General features: G+C 45.4%; 1 protein-coding gene and 2 non-coding genes across 3 annotated transcripts in view; all 3 read left to right on the forward strand.

Annotated features, from left to right (window-relative positions):
• LOC131269849 (helicase POLQ-like) overlaps positions 1–10,000 on the forward strand; it is a 151,720-nt gene that overhangs the window by 54,770 nt on the left and 86,950 nt on the right. The gene's annotated exons all lie outside the window — the stretch shown is intronic.
• Positions 8,992–9,146, forward strand: LOC131269853 (5.8S ribosomal RNA). Its single transcript, XR_009179027.1, has one exon. It is a non-coding gene; the product is annotated as a 5.8S ribosomal RNA (ribosomal RNA).
• The window catches only part of LOC131269870 (large subunit ribosomal RNA), a 4,085-nt gene continuing 3,718 nt past the window's right edge, over positions 9,634–10,000 (forward strand). The window contains exon 1 of the ribosomal RNA XR_009179043.1: positions 9,634–10,000. This exon is cut by the window's right edge and continues 3,718 nt beyond it. This is a non-coding gene — a ribosomal RNA (large subunit ribosomal RNA).

Here is a 10,000-nt window from a genome sequence, read left to right on the forward strand (position 1 = left end):
TGGCCGGCTGACCTGGTGTGATGGTTGGTTGGTGAACACTTGGCGGTACTTGCACTTGGCTGTGCTTGGACTTGAAGGTGGGATCCGGCTGGCCTAGGCCATTGGTGGTTGGTTGGTGGGTTAGCCCTTAGCTGGGCTGGCTGGCTGGCTGGCCATCGGTGGTGTGGTGTGGTGTGGTGTGTGGAGTCGAGCATCGCGCGCCGTTGCCTTCTTCGGAGTGTTGTAGGTACGCAAGTGCTTGCAATGCAAAGAGGTTGGTGATGGAGTGACATTGCCTTCACCATGGAGTTGCGGGTACTTAGGTACTTGCAAGGAGATGGTGGTATGGTGGTGTTGCGTGTGTGGTGTTCGATTAGAAAGATATAATTTCTAAGTCCGGATTAGTGCTGTCAGTGGGGCCGCCGCTAACAGGTCCTGCACGGCCACCGTGGGGCTTGACTTGGCGCTATTCCGGACTTGGGGCGATCACGATGTCCCCGTGCGGGACTTAGAAGATGGAAGAACACAAGTACCCTTATCCCATGACTTGTGAGCGATTGGCATACGTTACCACATGAAGAGAAAAATTGGCTAAGTCCCGGATCCATATTATATGAAGAGAAAAATCGGCTAAGTCCCGGATCCATATTATATGAAGAGAAAAATCGGCTAAGTCCCGGATCCATATTATATGAAGAGAAAAATCGGCTAAGTCCAGGATCCATATATAATAACCTAATAATCGGCTAAGTCCCGGATCCATATTATATGAAGAGAAAAATCGGCTAAGTCCAGGATCCATATATAATAACCTAATAATCGGCTAAGTCCAGGATCCATATATAATAACCTAATAACAGGCTAAGTCCAGGATCCATATTATATGAAGAGAAAAATCGGCTAAGTCCGAGATTGGGTCTGTCAGACATACACTTTCAAGATACCACACAAGCAAGCAAGATGGCCTAGTGATGGAACCATATAATATGAAGAGAAAAATCGGCTAAGTCCGAGATTGGGTCTGTCGGAAATACACTATCAAGTTACCACACAAGCAAGCAAGATGGCCTAATGATGGATCCATATGATATGAAGAGAAAAATCGGCTAAGTCCAGGATCCATATAATATGAAGAGAAAAATCGGCTAAGTCCCAGATTAGGTCTGTCAGAAATACACTTCCAAGTTACCACACAAGCAAGCAAGATGGCCTAGTGATGGATCCATATGATATGAAGAGAAAAATCGGCTAAGTCCAGGATCCATATAATATGAAGAGAAAAATCGGCTAAGTCCCAGATTGGGTCTGTCAGAAATACACTTCCAAGTTACCACACAAGCAAGCAAGATGGCCTAGTGATGGATCCATATGATATGAAGAGAAAAATCGGCTAAGTCCCAGATTGGGTCTGTCAGAAATACACTTCCAAGTTACCACACAAGCAAGCAAGATGGCCTAGTGATGGATCCATATGATATGAAGAGAAAAATCGGCTAAGTCCAGGATCCATATAATATGAAGAGAAAAATCGGCTAAGTCCCAGATTGGGTCTGTCAGAAATACACTTCCAAGTTACCACACAAGCAAGCAAGATGGCCTAGTGATGGATCCATATGATATGAAGAGAAAAATCGGCTAAGTCCCAGATTGGGTCTGTCAGACATACACTATCAAGTTACCACACAAGCAAGCAAGATGGCCTAGTGATGGATCCATATGATATGAAGAGAAAAATCGGCTAAGTCCCAGATTGGGTCTGTCAGAAATACACTTCCAAGTTACCACATGAGCAAGCAAGATGGCCTAGTGATGGATCCATATAATATGCAGAGAAAAATCGGCTAAGTCCCAGATTGGGTCTGTCAGAAATACACTTCCAAGTTACCACATGAGCAAGCAAGTTACCACATGAAGAGAAAGCCGGCAAAGTCTGGGAATGTTACCACATGAACTGGAAAATGGGCAAAAACCTACCTTCACAGGGAACGTGAATAAGTAAGGCTGTAGACATCGGATCGACAAGCCAAAGACTGATATGGAAAGGAAATGAGTAGTACTAGCTTTCCTGAGAGTTGCAGAGCTTAGACTGCATATGAACGAAAGTTATTAAGCGTCAAAGTCAGAGAAGTTACCCAAAGGAACACAAGTTCCAACTTAGAGCATGTATACCGCCTAGACGGTAAGAGGTACGGCCAGGCTGAGGAATAAGGAAATGTTGGCCAACATGTTCCCTAACTATCCCCCGAAGACCGCAAAGCAATCCAACATCAACCAAGAAAGTTATAGCCCGATCAAGGAAACACCTACTTTGCACCGATATTGCACCAAATACATGTACCAAGCACCTTCGGTTGCATACCTGCAGGGGTTTACCATAGTAGGCCATGGAAGACCGATATACCGAACATAATCACTTTCTATCTCCTCGGGTGTTTGAGATAGCGCTTTGCGGTACAAGAACGAAAGTTAGACTTTATCTTGGTGCATCTTTTTGCCCAAGATCACAAGACCCTATCTACCAAGGCAAGAAAGTTGTGTGGGGACAAAATGTCCAAAAGTGCCCAAAGTGGCACACTTGAACCATATATTCGAGAAAAACACAAGTGTGGGCCCGAGCTAGCAAGTTGAAATGTTCTGACCGTCAGTAGCCCTAGTTGAGGTGCACTTATCATTATATGAGGCCAACGTGCCAGCTAGTCTCTAAAGGGGCGATATGGGTGTTCCAAGGTTTGTACCCAATTGAGGAAAAAACAGGGTAAGGTACGGTGTACCGCGAATAACTCGGGCTATAGATGTCCGATCGATGAGTTTGGCATATGTATGGAAAGGTCTCGACGAGACCTAACTACCCTGAAAGTATGAAGGCAAAGACTTGAATGACCGGGAAGTTATTAAGTGCACAAGTGGTAAAGTTGCACCAAAGTCCATGTTACCCGAAGTGGTACATGAACACCCAATATTCGACCAAAACACAAGTTTAGAGACGAGCTAGCGAGCTACATTGTTCAGACCGTCAGTAGCCCGCATCAAGACACGCATTTCATTATATTGAGCCTAGCCGCTAGCTCGACTCGAAGTCGGTCATATGGTTGGTTGATGGTTTGGACCGACCACGTGGTGTACCAAGGTGATGTACCTTTCATGAATTAAAACTCTGGCTGTATGGCACTGAGCGACAAGCTAAGGTGTGATTTGGAATAGTCTTGAGTGGGACTATTTAGGAAAAATGCGAACAAAAAATCACAAAGTCCTTGGGCGAAGCTATTAGCGAAACATAGAGCAAATTGGTACAAAAAACTATGGAAATGGGACTTGAGTCAAAAATAACCGCAAGTTGGAGAAGAGATAGCAAGCTTGCGTAGAACAATTATATTTGGTGCATGGTATCACCAACAAAAAAGTATATGGGGCCAAGGTGCTGGCTGGCCTCCAAAGTGGAGATATGGGCGATCCAAAGTTTGTACCCAAGTACGAACAAGTATGGAAAAAACAGGGTAAGGTACCAAGTACCATTAATAACTTCGGCTGTAGATGGCCGAGCGAGGCAAACGGCTCACCGTTGGAAAGGTCTTGGGGAGACCTATCTACCCTGAAAGTTTCATGAGGCTGAGTTGAAAGACCACGGAGATATTAGGTGATGATGGTCCAATTCGGGGACCAAGTCGCAGGAAATGGCGCTTGACCAAAATCACCCTTGGAAGGTGAATACCGGCTTACCGGTAAGAGATAGCGACTTGGCGTAGAATATTCATAAGTTGGGCGTGTAGAGACGCAACTTTTATTATATGGGGCCAACCCGGTCAGGGTGCTCCAAGTCGGTCGTTTGGTTGGTTTATGGTTTGGGCCGACCACGTGGTTTGCCAAGTTGAGGTACCTTTCATGAATTATAACTTGGTCAGTTTGCCACCGAGCGACAAGCTGCGGTGTGTTTTGGAATGGTCTTGAGTGGGACTATCAAGGAAAAATACCAATCGAAAATCAGCTTGTCCATGGCCGAAGCTATTAGTGAAACATATAGCAAAATGGGTCCAAAAACGAATGAAATGGGAATTGGACCAAGAATAACGGCAAGTTGGAGAAGAGATAGCAAGTTGGCGTAGAACAACTATATTTGGTGCATGGCATGACCAACAAAAAAGTATATGGGGCCAAGGTGCTAGCTGGCCTCCAAAGTGGAGATATGGGCGATCCAAAGTTTGTACCCAAGTACGAACAAGTATGGAAAAAACAGGGTAAGGTACCAAGTACCATTAATAACTTCGGCTGTATATGGCCGAGCGAGGCAAACGGCTCACCGTTGGAAAGGTCTCGGGGAGACCTATCTACCCTGAAAGTTTCATGAGGCTGAGTTGAAAGACCACGGAGATATTAGGTGATGATGGTCGTATTCGGGGACCAAGTCGCAGGAAATGGCACTTGACCAAAATCCCCCTTGGAAGGTGAATACCGGCTTACCGGTAAGAGATAGCGACTTGGCGTAGAATATTCATAAGTTGGGCGTGTAGAGACGCAACTTTCATTATATGGGGCCAACCCGGTCAGGGTGCTCCAAGTCGGTCGTTTGGTCGGTTTACGGTTTGGGCCGACCATGTGCTGTACCAGGTTGAGGTACTTTTCATGAATTATAACTCGGTCAGTTTGCCTCCGAGCGACAATCTACGGTGTGATTTGGAATGATCTTAAGTGGGACTATCAAGGAAAAATACGCAAAGAAATTCAGCATGTTGGTGGGCGAAGCTATTAGCGAAACATGGAGCAACAAGGGTCCAAAAACGAATGAAATGGGACTTGGACCAAGAATAACGGCAAGTTGGAGACGAGTTAGCAAGTTGGCGTAGAACAATTATATTTGGTGCATGGTATGACCAACAAAAAAGTATATGCGGCCAAGGTGCTGGCTGGCCTCCAAAGTGAAGATATGGGCGATCCAAAGTTTGTACCCAAGTACGAGCAAGTATGGAAAAAACAGGGTAAGGTACCAAGTACCATTAATAACTTCGGCTGTAGATGGCCGAGCAAGACAAACGGCATACCGTTGGAAAGGTCTTGGGGAGACCTATCTACCCTGAAAGTTTCATGAGGCTGAGTGGAAAGACCACAGAGATTTTAGGTGATGATGGTCCAATTCGGGGACCAAGTCGCAGGAAATGGCACTTGACCAAAATCACCCTTGAAAGATGAATACCGGCTGACCGGTAAGAGATAGCGACTTGTCGTAGAATATTTATATGTTGGACGTTGGAAGACGCAACTTTCATTATATGGGAGCAACCCGGTCTGGGTGCTCCAAGTCGGTCGTTTGGTCGGTTTATGATTTGGGCCGACCATGTGCTGTACCAGGTAGAGGTACCTTTCATGAATTATAACTCGGTCAGTTTGCCACCGAGCGACAAGTTGCGGTATGATTTGGAATGATCTTAAGTGGGACTATTAAGGAAAAATACAAATAAAAAATCAGCTTGTCAATGGCCGAAGCTATTAGTGAAACATATAGCAAAATGGGTCCGAAAACGAATGAAATGGGACTTGGACCAAGAATAACGGCAAGTTGGAGACGAGGTAGCAAGTTGGCGTAGAACAATTATATTTGGTGCATGGTATGACCAACAAAAAAGTATATGAGGCCAAGGTGCTGGCTGGCCTCCAAAGTGGAGATATGGGCGATCCAAAGTTTGTACCCAAGTACGAACAAGTATGGAAAAAACAGGGTAAGGTACCAAGTACCATTAATAACTTCGGCTGTAGATGGCCGAGCAAGACAAACGGCATACCGTTGGAAAGTTCTTGGGGAGACCTATCTACCTTGAAAGTTTCATGAGGCTGAAATGAAAGACCACGGAGATATTAGGTGATGATGGTCCAATTCGGGGACCAAGGCGCAGGAAATGGCACTTGAATAAAATCACCCTTGAAAGGTGATTACCGGCTGACCGGTAAGAGATAGCGACTTGTCGTAGAATATTTATATGTTGGACGTTGGTAGACGCAACTTTCATTATATGGGAGCAACCCGATCAGGGTGCTCCAAGTCGGTCGTTTGGTCGGTTTATGTTTTGGGCCGACCATGTGCTGTACCAGGTAGAGGTACCTTTCATGAATTATAACTCGGTCAGTTTGCCACCGAGCGACGAGTTGCGGGGTGTTTTGGAATGGTCCTGAGTGGAACTATCAAGGAAAAATAAAAATAGAAAATCAGCTTGTCCATGGCCGAAGCTATTAGTGAATCATATAGCAAAATGGGTCCAAAAACGAACGAAATGGGACTTGGACCAAGAATAACGGCAAGTTGGAGAAGAGATAGCAAGTTGGCGTAGAACAATTATAAACTGTGCATGGTATGACCAACAAAAAAGTATATGTGGCCCAGGCGGTAGCTGGCCTCCAAAGTGGAGATATGGGTGATTCATGGCTTGCACCCAAGTATGGCAAAAACTGGTAGAGGTACCTTTCATGAATTATAACTCAGGCTGTATGGCACTTAGCGGGACGCTTGACTCTGGTATGGAATAGTCCTGAGTGGGACTATCAAGGAAAAATACGAACAAAAAATAACCATGTCCACGGACGAAGGTATTAGCGAAACTTAGAGCGAAATTGCGACCAAAACGCTGGAAATGGCCCTTGAACCAAGTATACCGTCAAGGCGGTACGAGATAGCGAGTTGACGTAGAACATTTATAAGTTTGCCTTTACGAGACAAAAGTTTAGTTATATGGGGTCAACCCGCCCAGGGTTGTCCAAGTCGGTCATATGGCTGATCGAAATTTTCGACCAAGTACTGAGAAAACAGGGTAAGGTACCAAGTACCTCGAATAACTTCGGCTGTAGATGTCCGAGCGAAGCAAACGGCATAGCGTTGGAAAAGTCTTGAAGTGTTCTAAACACCCTGAAAGTATGAGAACGCTGTCTAGAAAACTCGTGGAGATATTAGCGAAACATAGGGCCCAAAAGATACCAAGTCGCAGGAAATGGGCCCTCCAAGAACACCCTAAAATCCCAATTACGGCTAAGTTGCAGGCCAGCTAGCGAAGTGAAATGTTCTAGACATAACTAGAACACGTTGATGCGCAACTTTTTGAATCAGAACTTTTTTCGATATCTGGCCCCCAAAGGGGGGATATGGGCGATCAAACGATTTTTCCAAGTTTCGGTACTTTTTACGGTATCGCTCATAGCTCCGGCTGTACGCAAGCAAATGGCAACCTAAGATATGATTTGGAAAGGTAAAGAGTAGTACTAACTTACGTTAGAACACAGCGAAGCGCTATCGGTTCATGGCAAGGCCGATATAAGCAGTCAAAAATGAAAAATGTTGACAAAATGAACAAAAATTACCTTGGTACGCGAATAGTGGCCAGGGATGAAGAGGTACGAAGGTGGTGGGGAATAATTATAATAAGGAATTGGTACGATCTATAAGTTTGCCGAAGACCGCAAAGCGCTCAGACCCATAGAAAGTGGCCATTTGGGCCGAACAGTGCGTGCAAAGAGGTGAAAAAGCAAAAATTGCACTTTGTGGGGCGATTTGCGGGGGGAAGGAGGGGTCGGAGGGGTAAATGTCTCATGGCCAAAAAGTCTTATCTCATCAAGATCTAAAACATTGCCGAAGACCGCAAAGCGCTAGCTCGCAATCGAAAAATCGCGATTTTGAAAATTTTCTAAGTGTTGGGCCCCCTAAGGAAAAGTAACAAAAATCACCTTTGGCCCCAATTTTGAGCATGAAGGAGTCGTTTCCGAGGCATGGTGTCTTCGGCAAAAAGTTTCATCTACTCGAGTACTTACGACTAGACAAATAAAAAATTGAGAAACACAAACGGTATGGCTATGCCGAAGCTCGATACACCCGAAAAAATCCCAAAAAAGTCGAAAATGTCGAAAAATGAGAAAACCCTATATTCGTACTCTACTCGAGCCCTAAATATTGAAAAGTGAAACCCGCGATCGATTTGGAACAAAAAATTGACCTAGGCAAAGTTGTATGACGGTCCGCACCTTTGAAAAATCTGGTAAGTGTATTTTAGACAGACTCGAAAAAAGTCGCCCCGAGTCCCCTTACGTTGAAAATCCGAAAAAGTCGAAATTGTTGAAAATGTTAAAAAGCCTCTTTTGGTGGTCCATGGCACCACTAGATATTGAAAAGTGAGGTCCGCGGCCAATCCGGAAGAAAAAGTTAGCTAGGCAAACTTGTTTGTCGGTCGATACAAAAAACGGCTCGGTGAGTGTATTTTCGACAGGCTTCAAAAAACAATCCTTTCTCCATACAATTTCAATCGATTTTAAAAATTTCGAGATAGCGCTTTGAAGTCTTCGGCAATAATGTAGAAATCGGGTTTTTAAACACATTTTACTTTTGGGTTTTTTTCCATCCGTCGCTTGGTTCGCCCGCAATCGCGAGAAAACGAAAAAACACGTTTACAAAATTCGTCCGGAATTTTGTGATCGCCGTCCATACATTTTCGATCGATTTTTAAAATTTCGAGATAGCGCTTTGGTGTCTTCGGCAATAATGTAGAAATCGGGTTTTTAAACACATTTTACTTTTGGGTTTTTTTCGATCCGTCGCTTGCTGTCCTGGGTAAAATGGATTCATCCAGCTTGCCCTATGTGGAATGAGGACACTTTATGCTTCGTCTCTAAGCGGCGGCTTGCTCCTCCCTACGGGGAACGGGTATACGCGCACAGCGGCGGCTTACGTTATGGCAGTCATGGATGCCTTACGTTTCCATGAAAAGTGTGTTCCTCCCCTGGTCCACGCTGCTGCGGCAGTCCTGGGTAAGATAGTTAGTTCTAGCTTGCCCTATGTGGAAGAGGACACGTAGACTTACTGTGGTGTGAAGTATAAGGTTCAGTTCTCCCCTGGTCCACGCCGCTTCGGCCGTCCTGGGTAAAATGGATTCATCCAGCTTGCCCTATGTGGAATGAGGACACTTTATGCTTCGTCTCTAAGCGGCGGCTTGCTCCTCCCTACGGGGAACGGGTATACGCGCACAGCGGCGGCTTACGCAAGTTAGTCACCCTCGGCAGTGGATCACTCGGCTCATGGATCGATGAAGACCGCAGCTAACTGCGCGTCATAATGTGAACTGCAGGACACATGAACATTGATAAGTTGAACGCATATTGCACGTCGTGGGAACCTACCATGATGTACAGATGACTGAGCGCTTATATTTGAGAAATGTATCGCATACATTTAACTACGCCGTGACACCCGTCACGAGACGTGCACCATGATGTTAACTAGGGTCGCGACGACCCGCTAGCATTAAAGAACCCGTGGTTTACAATATACTGGCATTGGAATTCGAAGTATTTAGAGCGTCCGTGTTCCCGCGTGAGGCGGAAGTACGAGGAGAAGGCGTGCTTGTGGTGTCTGTGGTGGTGTTTACTGATGTCTAGCTTCAGCTTATTTATTTATTTAAATAGAAGCGAAGATGTCAAAGTAGCGTCGAAGCAGCAGCGGTAGCACAAATGATTCAAGTATGGAAGTTGACCAAAGGAACACAAACAAACTAGCGTATGGGCAATGGAAGGTATCAGTGAGTTAAACCACACGCGGGCTAACAGCCCGTTAACCGAGTCCAACGGTACATATTGGACATTGAAACAAAGTAGTCGCAAGCCAGATGTGACGATAACAACCGCAAGGTACATAAGCCTCAGTTCATGTGTGACAACCCCCTGAATTTAAGCATATTAATAAGGGGAGGAAAAGAAACCAACCGGGATTCCCTGAGTAGCTGCGAGCGAAACGGGAGAAGCTCAGCACGTAGGGGTGGCGGCCTGTCCGTCTATCCGATTCCGTGTACTGGTGCGTCTCACTATCCGTCATCTTAGCGCTTTTCAAGTCCAACTTGAATGTGGCTCAGAACCCATAGAGGGTGATAGGCCCGTAGAACAGCGCCCGTTGGATGATGGACCGAGCGTGCCATGGAGTCGTGTTGCTTGATAGTGCAGCACTAAGTGGGAGGTAAACTCCTTCTAAAGCTAAATACAACCATGAGACCGATAGTAAACAAGT

This window comes from Anopheles coustani, assembly GCF_943734705.1.
Source record: "Anopheles coustani chromosome X unlocalized genomic scaffold, idAnoCousDA_361_x.2 X_unloc_10, whole genome shotgun sequence".
Classification (NCBI taxonomy): Eukaryota; Metazoa; Arthropoda; class Insecta; order Diptera; family Culicidae; genus Anopheles; species Anopheles coustani.